The sequence below is a fragment of the Salvelinus sp. IW2-2015 genome, linkage group LG25, assembly GCF_002910315.2.
Source record: "Salvelinus sp. IW2-2015 linkage group LG25, ASM291031v2, whole genome shotgun sequence".
In the NCBI taxonomy this organism is placed as follows: domain Eukaryota; kingdom Metazoa; phylum Chordata; class Actinopteri; order Salmoniformes; family Salmonidae; genus Salvelinus; species Salvelinus sp. IW2-2015.
The window spans coordinates 764,053-781,097 of NC_036865.1; the positions used below are offsets into that span (position 1 = coordinate 764,053).

The window sequence follows — 17,045 nt, forward strand, 5'->3', positions numbered from 1 at the left end:
TAACATCAACTGGGCCAAGCTTTCTGCCAACCAGGACCACAATACAGCAGTGTCAGAAGAAGGCCATAAGAAAGACTCCCACCACCCTAGTCATAGACTATTCTCTCTCCTACCCACGGCAATTGTCCTGGAGAGCCAGAGTCTGGGTCCTAAAGGCTTCTTAAACAGCTTCTATCCCAAGCCATAAGGCTGCTAAACAGTTGATCAAATGGCTACCCAGACTATTTGCATTGATCCCACCTTCTTTACGCTGCTGCTACTCGCTGTTTTTTATCTATGCATAGTCACTTTACCCTACCTAGATGTACAATTACTCAATTAAACCTCGACTAACCTTTTCCCCTGCACACCACCCTCCCCCAGAAGCCTGGTAGGGATGAGAGAGCCAAGCCAATGGGGTTCGTAGATTCAACCCTGCAGCACAAACTGATCCTCAGATCCTCAAGATCTATAGCTGCACCATCGAGAGCATCCTGACTGGTTGCATCACCACCTGGTAAGGCACACACTGGTAAACAGCACACACTGTTTATCATACCATTCAAGATGGCGTAGCAGTAGACGTGTGTGTTTGTCGTTGTCTTATCCCGTGTAAATAGCTTTTCGTTATATATCTTTATCTCACTTTCTACTTCAATTAAATATACTTTCCTGCAACCCGCCTCACCCGAAATTGGTACTGCAATCTGCTATTTTCTTGCACATTCATCTTCTGCACACATTGACTGTACGTTTTTGTAAATGAGAACTTGTTCTCAACTGGCCTACCTGGTTAAATAAAGGTGGAAAAAAAATCACACACAATTGATTAATGGACTGTTGACTGCATATACAGTACTTTTCTCTTGCTTTGTTTGCTCTTTTCCATATTATGTCTGTCTACCCAGGAAAGGGCTGAAAATATCCCATATTAATATATGTTGCCTTTAGAAATAAGGTTAATGAAATCAATAACTTGCTAACATCAGATAACATTCATATATTAGCCATTTCTGAGAATCACTTCATTATTTTGATGATACATCATTAGCAATACAAGTATATAACATCTATAGAAGAGACAGAAAAGCTTATGGGGATGTGTTGCTGTAAATATTCAAAGCCATATCCCTGTAATGCTTATAGAAGATCTTATGCCAAGTGTTATTGAAGTGTTGTGGTCGCAGGTTCACTTGGCCCATCTAGAGCCTTGTCTTTTGGGGTGTTGCAATAGGCCACCAAGTGCTAACAGTCAGTATCTAAATAATATGTGTGAAATGCTTGATAGTGTATGTGATGTAAACAGAGAGGTCTACTTTCTTGGGGACCTGAATATTGACTGGTTTTCATCAAGCTGTCRGCTAAAGAYGAAGCTTCTCACTGTATGCAGTGCCATAATCTGGGTTAGGTTATTAATKAATCTACCAGGGTGTTTACAAACACMACAGGAACAAGATCATCCACATGTATCGATCACATTTTTACTAATACTGTAGAACCTTATTCTAAAGCTGTATCCATACCCATTGGATGCAAAATGTGTATGTAAAATGTATGTACAGTTGAAGTCGGAAGTTTACATACACTTTAGCCATATACATTTAATCTGAGTTCATCATTTCACAATTTCTGACATTTAATCCTAGTTAAAATTCCCTGTTTTAGGTCAGTTAGGATCACCACTTTATTTTAAGAATGTGAAATGTCAAAATTATAGGAGAGAGTGATTTATTTCAGATTTGATTTATTTCATCACATTCCCAGTGGGTCAGAAGTTTACATACACTCAATTAGTATTTGGTAGCATTGCCGTTAAATTGTTTAACTTGGGTCAAACGTGTCGGGTAGCCTTCCACAAGCTTCCCACAATAAATTGGGTGAATTTTGGCCCATTCCTCCAGACAGAGATGGTGTAACTGAGTCAGGATTGTAGGCCTCCTTGCTCGCACACGCTTTTTAGTTCTGCCCACACATTTTCTATAGGATTGATGTCAGGGCTTTGTGATGGCCACTCCAATACCTTGACTTTGTTGTCCTTAAGCCATTTTGCCACAACTTTGGAAGTATGCTTAGAGTCATTGTACATTCGGAAGACCCATTTGCGACCAAGCTTTAACTTCCTGACTGATGTCTTGTGGATATKTTGAAGCAACATCTCATGATTTTCCTACCTCATGAAGCCATCTATTTTGTGAAGTGCAAGCCTACCCCTTTTCCCTCCAAGCATAACGATGGTCATTATGGCCAAACAGTTCTATTTTTGTTTCATCAGACCAGAGGACATTTCRCCAAAAAGTAAAACCTTTMTCCCCATGTGCAGTTGCAAACCGTGGTCTGTCTTTATGGRGGTTTTGGAGCAGTGGCTTCTTCCTTGCTGAGCGGCCTTTAAGGTTATGTTGATATAGGACTCGTTTTACTGTGGATATAGATACTTTTTTTATTTAATACATTTTAGTATAAATAAGGCTGTCACGTAACAAAATGTAGAAAAAGTCAAGGGGTCTGAATACTTTCCGAAGGCACTGTATATGTTTTGACCATGACAGTTTACAATCTAAGGTAATGCCAAGTAATTTTGTCTCAATCATGCTTATCATGCATGGCAAACTATTTTAGTTTTCATACTTTTTTAATAAATGTGATTAGCTATAATCATAATCCTTTTTGGTACACATGTATGTTTTAGATTACTTTATAAGAAAATGTGTATAGGTGTTAGCACAAGTATTTTCCATTTGCCCAGCAGACTCTATTGTTCAGTCCACGTGAACCTGGTGCTGTAGTTAAAAGTGTAAAGCATTTTGACTCAGCTTTATTTTCTTATTCATGTAAGAGATTAAAGTTAAGAGCTATATTAATGTTTCTATGAAAGGTACTCATGGTATATACACTGCTCAAAAAATAAAGGGAACACTAAAATAACACATCCTAGATCTGAATGAATGAAATATTCTTATTAAATACTTTTTTCTTTACATAGTTGAATGTGCTGACAACAAAATCACACAAAAATGATCAATGGAAATCAAATTGATCAACCCATGGAGGTCTGGATTTGGAGTCACACTCAAAATTAAAGTGGAAACCCACACTACAGGCTGATCCAACTTTGATGTAATGTCCTTAAAACAAGTCAAAATGAGGCTCAGTAGTGTTGTGTGGCCTCCACGTGCCTGTATGACCTCCCTACAACGCCTGGGCATGCTCCTGATGAGGTGGCGGATGGTCTCCTGAGGGATCTCCTCCCAGACCTGGACTAAAGCATCCGCCAACTCCTGGACAGTCTGTGGTGCAACGTGACGTTGGTGGATGGAGCGAGACATGATGTCCCAGATGTGCTCAATTGGATTCAGGTCTGGAACGGCCGGGCCAGTCCATAGCATCAATGCCATCCTCTTGCAGGAACTGCTGACACACTCCAGCCACATGAGGTCTAGCATTGTCTTGCATTAGGAGGAACCCAGGGCCAACCGCACCAGCATATGGTCTCATAAGGGGTCTGAGATCTCATCTCGGTACCTAATGGCAGTCAGGCTACCTCTGGCGAGCACATGGAGGGCTGTGCGGCCCCCAAAGAAATGCCACCCACACCATGACTGACCCACCCCAAACCGGTCATGCTGGAGGATGTTGCAGGCAGCAGAACGTTCTCCACGGCGTCTCCAGACTGTCACGTCTGTCATTGCTCAGTGTGAACCTGCTTTCATCTGTGAAGAGCACAGGGCGCCAGTGGCGAATTTGCCAATCTTGTGTTCTCTGGCAAATGCCAAACGTCCTGCACGGTGTTGGGCTGTAAGCACAACCCCCACCTGTGGACGTCGGGCCCTCATACCACCCTCAGGAGTCTTGTTTCTGACCTTTTGAGCAGACACATGCACATTTGTGGCCTGCTGGAGGTCATTTTGCAGGCTCTGGCAGTGCTCCACCTGCTCCTCCTTGCACAAAGGCGGAGGTAGCGGTCCTGCTGCTGGGTTGTTGCCTCCTACGGCCTCCTCCACGTCTCCTGATGTACTGGCCTGTCTCCTTGGTAGCGCCTCCATTCTCTGGACACTACGCTGACAGACACAGCAAACCTTCTTGCCACAGCTCGCATTGATGTGCCATCCTGGATGAGCTGCACTACCTGAGCCACTTGTGTGGGTTGTAGACTCCGTCTCATGCTACCACTAGAGTGAAAGCACTGCCAGCATTCAAAAGTGACCAAAACATCAGCCAGGAAGCATAGGAAACGAGAAAGGTGGCTGTGGGTCACCACCTGCAGAACCACTCCTTTATTGGGGGTGTCTTGCTAGTTGCCTATAATTTCCACCTTTTGTCTATTCCATTTGCACAACAGCATGTGAAATTTATTGTCAATCAGTGTTGCTTCCTAAGTGGACAGTTTGATTTCACAGAAGTGTGATTGACTTGGAGTTACATTGTGTTGTTTAAGTGTTCCCTTTATTTTTTTGAGCAGTGTATATATTGTGTGATCCTGTTTGTTGAGGTTTTTTGACTGTAATAAGACCATACCACATTTAAGTACCTTAAAGTGTTTATTGATATGCACAGTCACTCACAGTATTTGTGAATTGGGTTGTGTTTTTCTGTGGATTCATGTTTATTGTATTTATATTGAATTTTGCACATTGAAATGTGAGCTACCATCAGATTAAAATAGAGTTGGGTGCAGCCTAGTAAACTATAGGCCGGATATATGGCCAATATCTAAGTATATTGTACTGTTGTTGTATTGAATTCATATTGAGCTCATTGTACAAATTTCAAATATTAATATTTACTCAAGGTGATTCTTTTTTTTGTAAGAATTTGAATTTACCAAACACAAGCCGGCATTCTTTTCCTAAATGATTCAGTTGTGTGGTTTTCAGTTCTCCCTACTGCTCCAGTAGCGAACCTAACTGGTCCAATAGAGTTTAAGCTTAAACATACAGTAGCCAATAGTGTTAAGCAGTTGTTACAGACACACCTGTTTATATAATGTCCCACAGTTGACAGTGCATGTCAGAGCAAAAACCAAGCCATGTGTCAAATCAAATCAACGTTTATTTGTCACGTGCGCCGAAACAACAGGTATAGATAGACCTTACAGTGAAATGCTTACTGATCAACAGGGTAATTCTTAAGTAAAAACTAGGTATTAGGTGAACAATAGATAAAGAAATAAAAACAACAGTTAAAAGACAGTGAAAATAACAGTAGCMAGGCTATATACAGGCATCGGTTAGTCGGACTAATTGAGGCAGTATGTACATGTAGGTATAGTTAAAGTGACTATGCATATATGACAGGTAAACAGAGAGTAGAAGCAGCATAAAAGAGGGGTTGGTGGTTGGGCGGTGGCGGGACACAATGCAGATAGTACGGGTAGCCTATGTAACGATGGCTACCCGTACTATCTGCATTGTGTCCCGCCACCCCCAAACCGCCAACCCCTCTTTTACGCTGCTGCTACTCTCTGTTTATCACATATGCATAGTCAATTTAACTATACCTACATGTACATACTGTTGCTACCTACCCTCACCACCTGTGGGCGGCCCGTCAGGAAGTCCAGGAACCAGTTGCAAAGGGAGGTGTTTAGTCCCAGGATCCTTAGCTTAGTGATGAGGTTTGAGGGCACTATGGTGTTGAACGCTGAGCTGTAGTCAATGAATAGCATTCAAACGTAGGTGTTCCTTTTGTCCAGGTGGGAAAGGGAAGTGCAATAGAGATTGTATCATCTGTGGATCTGTTTGGGCGGTATGCAAATTGGAGTGGGTCTAGGGTTTCTGGGATAATGGTGTTAATGTGAGCCATTACCAGCCTTTCAAAGCACTTCATGGCTATGGAAGTGAGTGCTACGTGTCTCAGGTCATTTAGGCAGGTTGCCTTTGTGTTCTTGGGCACAGGGACTATGGTGGTCTGCTTGAAACATGTTGGTATTACAGACTCAATCAGGGACATGTTGAAAATGTCAGTGAAGACACCTGCCAGTTGGTCAGCACATGCCTGGAGCACACGTCCTGGTAATCCGTCTGGCCCCGCGGCCTTATGAATGTTGACCTGTTTAAAGGTCTTACTCATGTCGGCTATGGAGAGCGTGATCACACAGTTGTCTGGAACAGCTCATGCTCTCATGCATGCCTCAGTGTTGCTTGCCTCGAAGCGAGCATAGAAGTGATTTAGCTCGCCTGGTAGGCTTGTGTCACTGGGCAGCTCTCGGCTGTGATTCCCTTGGTAGTCTGCAAAAGGCCCTGCCACATAAGACTAGCATCGGAGCCAGTGTAGTATGATTCAATCTTAGTCCTGTACTTGCGCTTTGCCTGTTTGATGGTTCGTCGCAGGGCATAGCAGGATATCTTATAAGCTTCTGGGTTAGAGTCCCACACCTTGAAAGTGGGGGCTCTACCCTWTAGCTCAGTGCGAATGTTGCCTGTAATCCATGGCTTCTGGTTGGGGTATGTACGTACAGTCACTGTGGGGATGACTGATTTAAGTTTCCCTGCATTAAAGTCCCCGGCCACTAGGAGTGCCGCCTCTGGGTGAGCAGTGTCCTGTTTGCTAATTTCCTTATACAGTTCACTGAGTGCGGTCTTAGTGTGAGCATCTGTGGTGATAAATATACAGCCACGAAAAATATGGARGAAAACTCTTGGCAAATAGTGTGGTCTACAGCTTATCATGAGATACTCTACTTCAGGCGAACAAAATCTAGAGACTTCCTTAGATTTTGTGCACCAGATGTTGTTTACAAATATGCACAGACCGCCCCCCCCGTCTTACCTGAGTGTGCTGTTCTATCTAGCCAGTGCAGCGTATATCCCACAAGCTGAATATCCATGTCGTCATTTAGCCACGATACGGTGAAACATAAGAGGTTAAAGTTTTGATGTCCCGTTGGTAGGATATTCGTGATCTAATAAATTGTCCAATGATTGTACGTTGGCAAGTAATACTGACGGTAAAGGCAGATTGCCCACTTGCCGTCGGCAGGTCCTTAAGAGGCACCCCGCTCTGTGTCCTCTGTACCTGCCTCTCTTTCTCTTGCCGATGACAGGGATTTTGGCCTTGTCGGGTTTCTGAAGTACATCCTGCTTCTTGAAGAAAAAATCTTTGTCTAATCCGAGGTTGATGATCATTGTCCTGATATCACACCCTGATCTGTTTCACCTGTCTTGGTGCTATCTTTCTGATTGTCTCCACCCCACTCCAGGTGTCGCACATCTTTACCATTATGTATTTAATGGTGTGTATTTATACCTGTGCTTTCTGTGGTCTGTTGCCAGTTCGTTTTGATTGTCAAGCCTACCAGTGTTTCTCCCCTTGCTCATGTCTGTTTCTAGTTCCTGGTTTTGACCATTCTGCTTGCCATTCTGTACCTAGTCACATCCCACTGGGTTATTGATCTCTGCCTTCCCTGACCCTGAGACTGCCTGCTGTTCTGTTTTTGTACTCTGATCTGGAGTTGACCTGTCGTTTTGCCTGCCCAATGTTCTAGTAATAAACTTTGTTATTTCGACACTGTCTGCATCTGGGTCTTCACTAAAACGTGATACCATGAGGTCGAAGGAATTGTCTGTAGAGCTCCGAGACAGGCTTGTGTCGAAAAGGAAGGGTACCAAAACATTTCTGCCTTATTGAAGGTCCCCAAGAACACAGTGGTCTCCATCATTGTTAAATGGAAGCAGTTTGGAACCACCAAGACTCTTCCTAGTTCCTCTTTGGAGATGGGAGAACCTTCCAGAAGGATAACCATCTCTYCAGCACTCCACCTATCAGGCCTTTATGGTAGAGAGGCCAGACGGAAGCCACTCCTCAGTAAAAGGCACATGACCGCCCACTTGGAGTTTGCCTGAAGGCATCTAAAGACTCTCATGAGAAACAAGATTCTCTGGTCTGATGAAACCAAGATTGAATTCTTTGGCCTGAATGCCAAGTGACTAGTCAGGATCGAGGAAAAGATGAACGGAGAAAAGTACAGAGAGATCCTTGATCAAAACCTGCTCCAGAGAGCTCAGGACCTCTGAATGTCCTTGAGTGGCCCAGCTAGAGCCTGGACTTGAACCCGATCGAACAGTCTCTGGAGAGACCTGGAAATAGCTGTGCAGCGATGGTCCCCATCGAACCTGACAGAGSTTGAGAGGATCTGCAGAGAAGAATTGGAGAATCTCCCCAAATACAGGTGTGCCAAGCTTGTAGCGTCATACCCAAGAAGACTCAAGGCTGTAATCTCTGCAAAAGGTGCTTCAACAAACTACTGAGTAAATGGTCTGAATACTTATGTAAATGTGATATTTCTGTTTTTTTGTGTGTTTTTTTGCAAACAATTCTTTAAACCTGTTTTTGTTTTGTCATTAAGGGGTGTTGTTTGTAGATTGATGATTGAAAGAAAAAAAACAATTGAATACATTTTAGAATAAGGCTGTAACGTAACAAAATGTGGAAAAAGTCAAGGGGTCTGAATACTTTCCGAATGCACTGTAGAATCACTGGTTGTAAAGATGGGGAGAGGTGTGTCCGAAATAAAGATACGCTCTGCTTTTTTGAAACCGCACTCCAAAAAGCAAGTTCTGCAGGCTCTAGTTTTGTCTTATCTTGATTATTGTCCAGTCATGTGGTTGAGTTTTGCAAGGAAAGACCTACTGTAGTTAAGCTGCAGCWGGCCCAGAACAGAGTGGCACGTCTTGCTCTTCATTGTAATCAGAGGGCTGATATCKATTCTATGCATGCCAGTCTCTCTTGGCTAAGAGCTGAGGAGAGACTGGCTGCATCACTTCTTATTTTTCATAAGAAACATTAATGTGCTGAAAATCCCAAATTGTTTGCATAGTCAATTTACAGACAGCTCTGACACACACACTTACCCCACCAGGCATGCCACCAGGGGTCTTTTCACAGTCCCCAAATCCAGAACAAATTCAAGAAAGTGTACWGTATTCTATAGAGCCATTATTGCATGAAACTCKGTTCCATCTCATATTGCTCAAATAAACAGCAAACCTGCTTTCAAAAAACATAGAAAGCAAKACCTCACGGCACAACACCTCTCCCCTATTTGACCTAGATAGTTTGTGTGTATGTATTGATATGTAGGCTACGTGTGCCTTTACAAATGTATGTCATTCTGTCCTTGAGCTGTTCTTGTCTATTAATGTTCTGTATTATGTCATGTTTCKTGTTTTGTGTGGACCTCAGGAAGAGTAGCTGCTGCTTTTGCAACAGCTATTGGGGATCCTAACTAAATACCAAAATACCAAATACCCCCTGTATATACCCTCGCTATWGTTATTTTATTGTGTTAKWWWWKWWWWWTMTTTTACTTTCGTAAATTTKGTAAATATTTTCTTAACWTATTTTTCTTAAAACGACATAGTTMGTTAAGGGCTTGTAAGTAAGCATTTCACCGTACCTGTTSTATTCGGCACAAATGACAAATAAAATGTGATTTGAATCCAGAGAGTGTAAGCCCTTTATAAACTCATTGGGGTTGATCTAAAGAGGTTGTGGCATTCACATAATAACTTTCCCTTGCAGCATCAGCAGTGGGTGTGATTGGACGTGTCTCCTGCCTGTCACAGCATTGCTGTCACAACCAGTTTACACTGCATCGTAATTCACAACACACTCAAACACACACACAAACACAAACATAATGCACACACAAAACAACACACACACACACACAACACACACACACACACACACACACACACACACACACACACACACACACACACACACACACACACACACACACACACACACACACACACACACACACACGAACACACACACGAACACACAAACACCAATCAAACAGACAAATTGTGCACGATCATCATCAGGTGTAGATGAAGAAGCTTGACTAGAGAGACAAGAAGTGATCTAAGGGGAGAATAGTAGAAATGTAAAACAAAGAAAACATTTACACAAAGGGTCATAAATAGGGGTTCAGAGAAGAGAGCGCAAGAATAAAAGAAGGGTAGAGGAGAGAGAGGYYKAAAGAGAGAATAAGGATCGGAGTGTGATGGACGGAAGGAGATGAGAGAGTGAGCGAGCGGGGGGATAACATGGAAAGTAAGCAGTGGGGACTCACCTTCGCAGAACGTGTGGAGGACGAAGAAGAATAGGAGGAGCTTGGCCACAGTCATCCTGCCACCGAAACCCACACTCCACAACATCGCCAGCTCCTGCTCCGCACTGCAACATACACACATAWAGGAAATACTCAGCATGTCTGTGTGTGTGTTTTTAAAGACAATGTCAGCCTCAGAGAGAAAACAAAGTAAGGTTTTACGAGAAGGAGCAAGTGTTAAGAACACTTAGGAGCCAGGCAGTTTTTCAAACCATTTAAAGGGAAATTTCACACTGGCGGAATCAGGGCTTGTTTTCATTATGTCTGAATCGTTTCTAGGACAGTGAGATGTGGCAGGCCAGGAAGGCAGGCCAGGGCTTCGCTCGCTGAATGATACACGCTGTGACGACTTCCAGTCTATTGTTGGGGTGGGGGGAATCTATGTTACACTGATTGCATTATATGTTTTTGTGGGTGTAGATATGGTTGTCCTTGTTCGATAGAGCCATTTGAAGTCTTTCAGCAATATTCTCTGCTAAATATACAAGCAGAAACATTTCTTCCAGTCTCTGAAAGACTACAACTTGGGTTGGGCGGTGCTTCATGCTATGGCCCCCGTCCCTCCCCAAGGCGGGCTTTTTTAAAAAAAGGAGGCGGACACTAACAACAATCGTTTGGGGAAAACTGTCCAGATGCAATGGCTTCAAGTGATTCCTCTCATGAACACGAATTCYACAATGGAACATCTATAACTGCAATATAGCGAAGAGGATTTTGAAACGAAAGCGTTGGATTTAGCTAACTTTAGAAGCTCAGCTACAGCCAATGTCAGAACCAAGAGGTCACATGACAAATACGGTGCCTAGCTAAGTAAGTTATTTATTCTGCAAGGCACCTAGCTAACTTTAGTTAATCTACTGAAACCCATAGTGTGTATTTCTGGCTAACATACTACTTGTTAGTGTAAAGGAGTGCGTAACTGGCTGCAGGGAAGTCAGGCGCASGAGAGCAGAAATGGGTAGCAAACGGAGCCCTTTATTGAGGTGAACAAAACACGGTACTATGAAAACTAAACCCACACGGGTTACAATAACCCGGTGCAAACCAGCCTGGAGTACACATACATTTACATATAACAATTCCACACACAGACATGGGGGGAAACAGAGGGTTATATGCAAGATGAGTAATGAGGGAATGCAAACCAGGTGTGCGGGAAAACAAGACAAAACAAATGGAAAATGAAAGGTGGATCGGCGATGGCTAGAAGACCGGTGASGTCGACCGCCGAACGCCGCCCGAACAAGGAGAGGGACCGACCTCGGCGGAYGTAGTGKCAGTTAGAGTGAGGGGAAATCAGATTATTTTTCTGTTTGCTAATTTACCTAACTAGGTAGCTAGTTAAACAACTACCAGTAGCCATATCTATGARTAAAACTATAAGAGATCTTTAGTATCTCGATTGTAAAACCTCTTCTCTTTTTAGTCGTAAATATGGCTAGCTGCTAAACAGCAAGCTACAATGTTACAACCAGCCACCTAAAGCTAGGTTTATCAGCAAACGTTAGCACATGACTGGAGTTGGCTAGCTAGTTAGCCTGGCGCGTGCTAACTTGTAATGTGCCATGCCTTATATTTGTAACATTTGAGCAAAGGTGTAACGCCAGCAACTGTAAATAATTTTACTAGCTAGCTATGTAACATAATTGACGACGGTTGACATTGGTTATGATCATGAATGTGGATGCATTTCAATCTCACAAAATTATAGGCATAACGCAAGATAMGATTCCAAATAGATGTAAATAACAATTATTGCATATCCAGAAAGCTAGCTAGGCAAGCAAACAGTAATGAGGAACAATCATAAAACAATTTACTTTGTAAATCTCTAAAACTGAAGCTGGTATTACTATAAACATATTTGCGTAAGTATGCCTGATASACATGGCTGTAATTAGATACTGCCGTGTGGTGCCTGGGTTTATTCTTGGAGTGGGTTCTAGATTAAAGAAACGTAATTATTTTGCCTGCGTGTGTCATGGTATCCCGTGAACTGTATCCCTCTGCTGGAATTCAAGCAGATGACTCATGAGGAGCTGAATGGCACTCCTTCCACAGCTTTACAAGTATCACCTGAACATACTGTATGTTTCTTGAGAATTGCAATTTCATTATGACCACCTCTCCCGTCATCTGCTGATCACCAGTTCTCTTAGCTACAGATTTTTACACCAGATAATGTGATTTAACCAAAGAGTTTGGAATCCATTACTGGAAGTTACAGGATAGGTACTGTTTGGTGTAGCACAGAMATTTTTTGCGATGTCGTCTTCGACCTTGATTCYGGGAAACATGAGTCTTATAAAATATCTGTGTCCAGTTGCAGGGGGTCAGTTTGAATTTAGAAAATGCTCCATTATTAAAATAAATATATTTTTCTCCATAAAGTAATCCAACAATATGTGCACCACCATTGTGTCTATTTCAAGTCTTCTCACTCATTGACCGAGACAGGTCTCTGTCATCATGACATGCAGCACTTTGGGGTGGATACCCACCTGACTCGATCAATAACAGAAGACTCMAAATATACCCGAGTTCCTTGGGTATATCACATRATCTGGTATWACAATCTGTAGCTGCCATTCTCTGCACTTGTGTGTCTCTACACCTGAGACACACTGAACTGTACTACACTGTTCTTACAATTTTCTTTGGATATGTTAACATTCTTGTTGAATACCCAGTTCTCTTAAGTAAGCATTAAATAGTGTACAAATAAACAAACATTATTTGGATATAATAACATTATTTTGATATCTGAATGTCYAGCATCTGTTTGATGCAACAGAGCCCTGTACAGCTTATAAAAAAATATTTGGTGAATCCATCAGGGCAGACAAATTTCAAAGATTGATACAAAATATRCATATTTATTTTATGTTGGTTCTACATCAGGGCTCTCCAACCCTGTTCCTGGAGATCTACCGTCTTGTAGGTTTTCACTCCAACCCTAATCTAGCACAGCTGATTCTTATAATTAGCTGGTTGATAAACTGAACCAGGTTAGTTACAACTGGGGTTGGAGTGAAAACCTACAGGAGGGTAGCTCTCCAGGAACAGGGTTGGAGACCTCAGGTCTATACGGTCTTATGCTGAGCCACACTGGCTGTGTTGACACAGGCAGACCAATTTTGATATTTTTTCCACTAATTGGTCTTAATCACATCAGATTTTTCAGAACTAAACACAGCCATAGTCCTTTATCTGGCTTCGGTACACTAGCAATGGTGTTTGGCATGGCGGGTTGGGGAAGCMGAGACTCATGTGCTTATGGCGATTGGCGTGATGACAAACAGTGAAAAACATATCTTGCCTAAAGAAGTTCTGAGATCATTGTGTGTTGGTCGTTCGAAGTAAACAATGRTGCCTTTGTTCAAGTTTGTGGGCACGCCCTCTCTACCTAGGGGGCAGTATGAGCATTCGCTATGAAGGCTGGACTTTGTGGTTCACTATGAGCAGACTAAAACACAGGGAGTCGAAACTTCCCGATACTACCAGCGAAATGAACATGTGCTAGTTCTAGCTTGCGGTTTGGATAATTGTYATGTTTACGAATAAAATGTAATGTTGTTAATAGTAAGGACTATATCCCGTGGCAAAGCCAGGGTGAAATTCCCCTTTAATCCAGATGGTCATGTGTTATCTCAATCCTTTTCCCCCCATAAAATGTTGGCCCCCCTCAGTTTTAGAAAGACACAAAAGGACATTGGGTGAATCTCAATTAGATTTCCTCGATTCCTCACATCCTCTCCTCCGTCCTCTTGTCGCCTCCTTCTGACAAAGGTCAAGAGTAGACGAAACATGGAAAGAAATATGCTTGTATGGAAATTACATTAACAGAGATGGAATCCCAAAATACATGTGTAAAGTGGTAGAAATAAAATGTAGCTAGTTGTGCCATACATTTTATAGATAAAATGATTAAGTAGCGTATCATTTTTAAATGTGTGCATGCTTTTCTCCGCACTCAAGGACAGGCGTAAACTCCTACATTCACCTTATAACAAATTGACTCTCTCCTACAAATGGACCACTTCTATTTTTCCGGGTCACAGAGAGGAAGGCGGAGAAGTCGAGGAGAGGACGGACTTGTGTCCAATTGAGAAAAGGCAAATATTTCTACCAAATGTCATGGGATCATATAACAATCTTTGCTGAAGCATATGATGTGATATGTTAGAGATTTGCTTCCATTCTGTCTTAAATCTATATCCAAAAATGAGGAGGTACCACATCCGAAAGGGGGAGTAGAATTTGCACACAAACATTTGCTAAACTCATGAGGTATTTCCATTCAATGTTTTTCTTTGCTGTTTAGTCCTTGGGAGCTCCTCGCCTGTCTGTGTCGAAGTTCGGTACTTGTCGGAGTTCTGTGCAGGCACGGACACATTGCCTTCTTTTTCTGTGAAGGTMTATGGCAGACTAGAATTTAAAAGGTGTACTGACCCCCACCTACAGTATGGGGTAGTGAACGAGAAAGGTGTGGGGGGGGGAAACAACATCACACAAAATAAAAAAAAATAGACAAATCAAAACCAATCCCTCTCCTTCAGTCACAGTCAAATCAAAATCAACTCCCTACAGAGATTCAGGGGGCTGTGAGGGCGATACAGTAATCGACAGGATTCCTTGCAAGACCTCTGCTGTGAAATCACGGTCCCAAAAAGCATTCAGGCGAACTCACAATGATGCTAATTTTCTCCGATTTCTTTCACCATTTGTACTGTGCAGTTTATGACCATTGCAAAAATGTATACAAAGTCCACCTTTTTCACATGCAATATGTCAGGATCACTCGGTTGGCGAGAAACATTCACTGGTGACTACTAACGGAGAGTGGGGTTAGTTCAGCCAAAGGGGTAAGTTGAGCAACCTATGTTTCTAGGAAACCACACAAAATTTATAATTTGACCAAATATTTAGGAAGATGTCATCATTTTTTGAAGTCTGAGAAGGAAGAAACCACATGAAAAAAGTGGTAAGCAAGTAAGGTAAAAAAAATAACATTTTAACTATGTCAAATTAATTTATTGTGTTAGGGGTTTCATGACGCTTGTACAGTGCCTTGCAAAAGTATTCACCCCCTTGGCATTTTTCCTATTTTGTTGCAATACAACCTGTAATTTAAATGGATTTTTATTTGGATTTCATGTAATGGACATACACAAAATAGTCCAAATTGGTGAAGTGTAATGAAAAAAATAACTAAAAAACTGYAAATTGGGGCGTMCATATGTATTCAACCCCTTTGCTATGAAGCCCCTAAAAAAGTTCTGGTGCAACCAATTACCTTCAGAAGTCACATAAATAGTTAGATTGCACACAGGTGGACTTTATTTAAGTGTCACATGATCTGTCACATGATCTCAGTATATATACACCAGTTCTGAAAGACCCCAGAGTCTGCAACACCACTAAGCAAAGGGCACCACCTGGCAAGTGGCACCATGAAGACCAAGGAGCTCTCCAAACAGGTCAGGGACGAAGTTGTGGAGAAGTACAGATCAGGGTTGGGTTATAAAAAAATATCTGAAACTTTGAACATCCCACGGAACACCACTAAATCCATTATCAAAAAATTGAAAGAATATGGCACCACAACAAACCTGCCAAGAGAGGGCAGCCCACCAAAACTCACAGACCAGGCAAGGAGGGCATTAATCAGAGAGGCAACAACGAGACCAAAGATAACCCTGAAGGAGCTGCAAAGCTCCACAGCGGAGATTGGAGTATCTGTTCATAGGACCACTTTAAYCCGTACACGCCACAGAGCTGGGCTTTACGGAAGAGTGGCCAGAAAAAAAGCCATTGCTTAAAGAAACAAATAAGCAAACCCGTTTGGTGTTCGCCAAAAGGCATGTGGGACACTCCCCAAACATATGGAAGCAGGTACTCTGGTTAGATGAGACTAAATTTGAGGAGCTCAAGGTGCTGGAGCAGTTTTGCCTTGAAGAATGGGCAAAAGTCCCAGTGGCTAGATGTGCCAAGCGTATAGAGACATACCCCAAGAGACTTRCAGCTGTAATTGCTGCAAAAGATGGCTCTACAAAGTATTGGCTTTGGGGGGGTGAACAGATATCCACGCTCAAGTTTTCTGTTTGTTTTGTCTTATTTCTTGTTTGTTTCACAAAAAACATTTAGCATCTTCAAAGTGGTAGGCATGTTGGTTAAATCAAATGATACAAACCCCCCCAAAAAATCTATTTTAAATCCAGGTTGTAAGGCAACAAAATAGGAAAAATGCCAAGGAGGGTGAATACTTTCACAAGCCACTGTATCTAACGGAAAAGTACATCATTTTAAGATTGTTCTATACATCAGTTGGGGTCTCCATAAATGTCAATATGAGGTCCTAAACCTAACATGAAAGTGCATCCTTGCAGCTGTGTAGGCTAATATAGTCAAAATGTTTGCCTTGGGGTACGTTGAGCCTGGCCATGGGATAAGCTGAGCCAATGGTTGAGCCAATGGCAAGTTTAGCTAATTTGAAGTGTTTTCTTCCCAGGCGTAATGCAAAGCATTATTGCTGAGATATGAGGTAACAACAATGTTAAAGTGCAGTGTTTGTTAGTTGATAAGCCAGTGTTAAAATATGCTTAAAATTATTAAAAGACAAAAAGTGATTATAATGAATTGTGTTTAAAAAATAAAGATAGACATGGTTTTATAATGGTAGTGGTTACATTTCATTCAGTACAGAAATGTGTAGGTGGCTTAACTTATCCTGTCCTGCAGCTCAAGTTACCATATATATATATATATACGGTATGTACAGTACATTCGTGAATTATTCAGACCCTTTGACTTTATCAACGTTTTGTTAAATTACAGCCTTATTCTAAAATGTATCAAATTAAAAAAAAATCCTCATCAATGTACACTCAATACCCCGTAATGACAATGGGAAAACAGGTTTTTAGAAAGTTTTGCAAATGTATTCAAA

At 42.0% G+C, this 17,045-nt stretch overlaps 1 long non-coding RNA gene across 1 annotated transcript in view; it reads right to left on the reverse strand.

The window, feature by feature from the left end:
* LOC139022988 (uncharacterized) overlaps positions 1–17,045 on the reverse strand; it is a 218,415-nt gene that overhangs the window by 168,242 nt on the left and 33,128 nt on the right. Inside the window, exon 2 of the long non-coding RNA XR_011474048.1 lies at positions 10,058–10,161. This is a non-coding gene — a long non-coding RNA (uncharacterized lncRNA). The remainder of the gene's footprint in view (positions 1–10,057; positions 10,162–17,045) is intronic.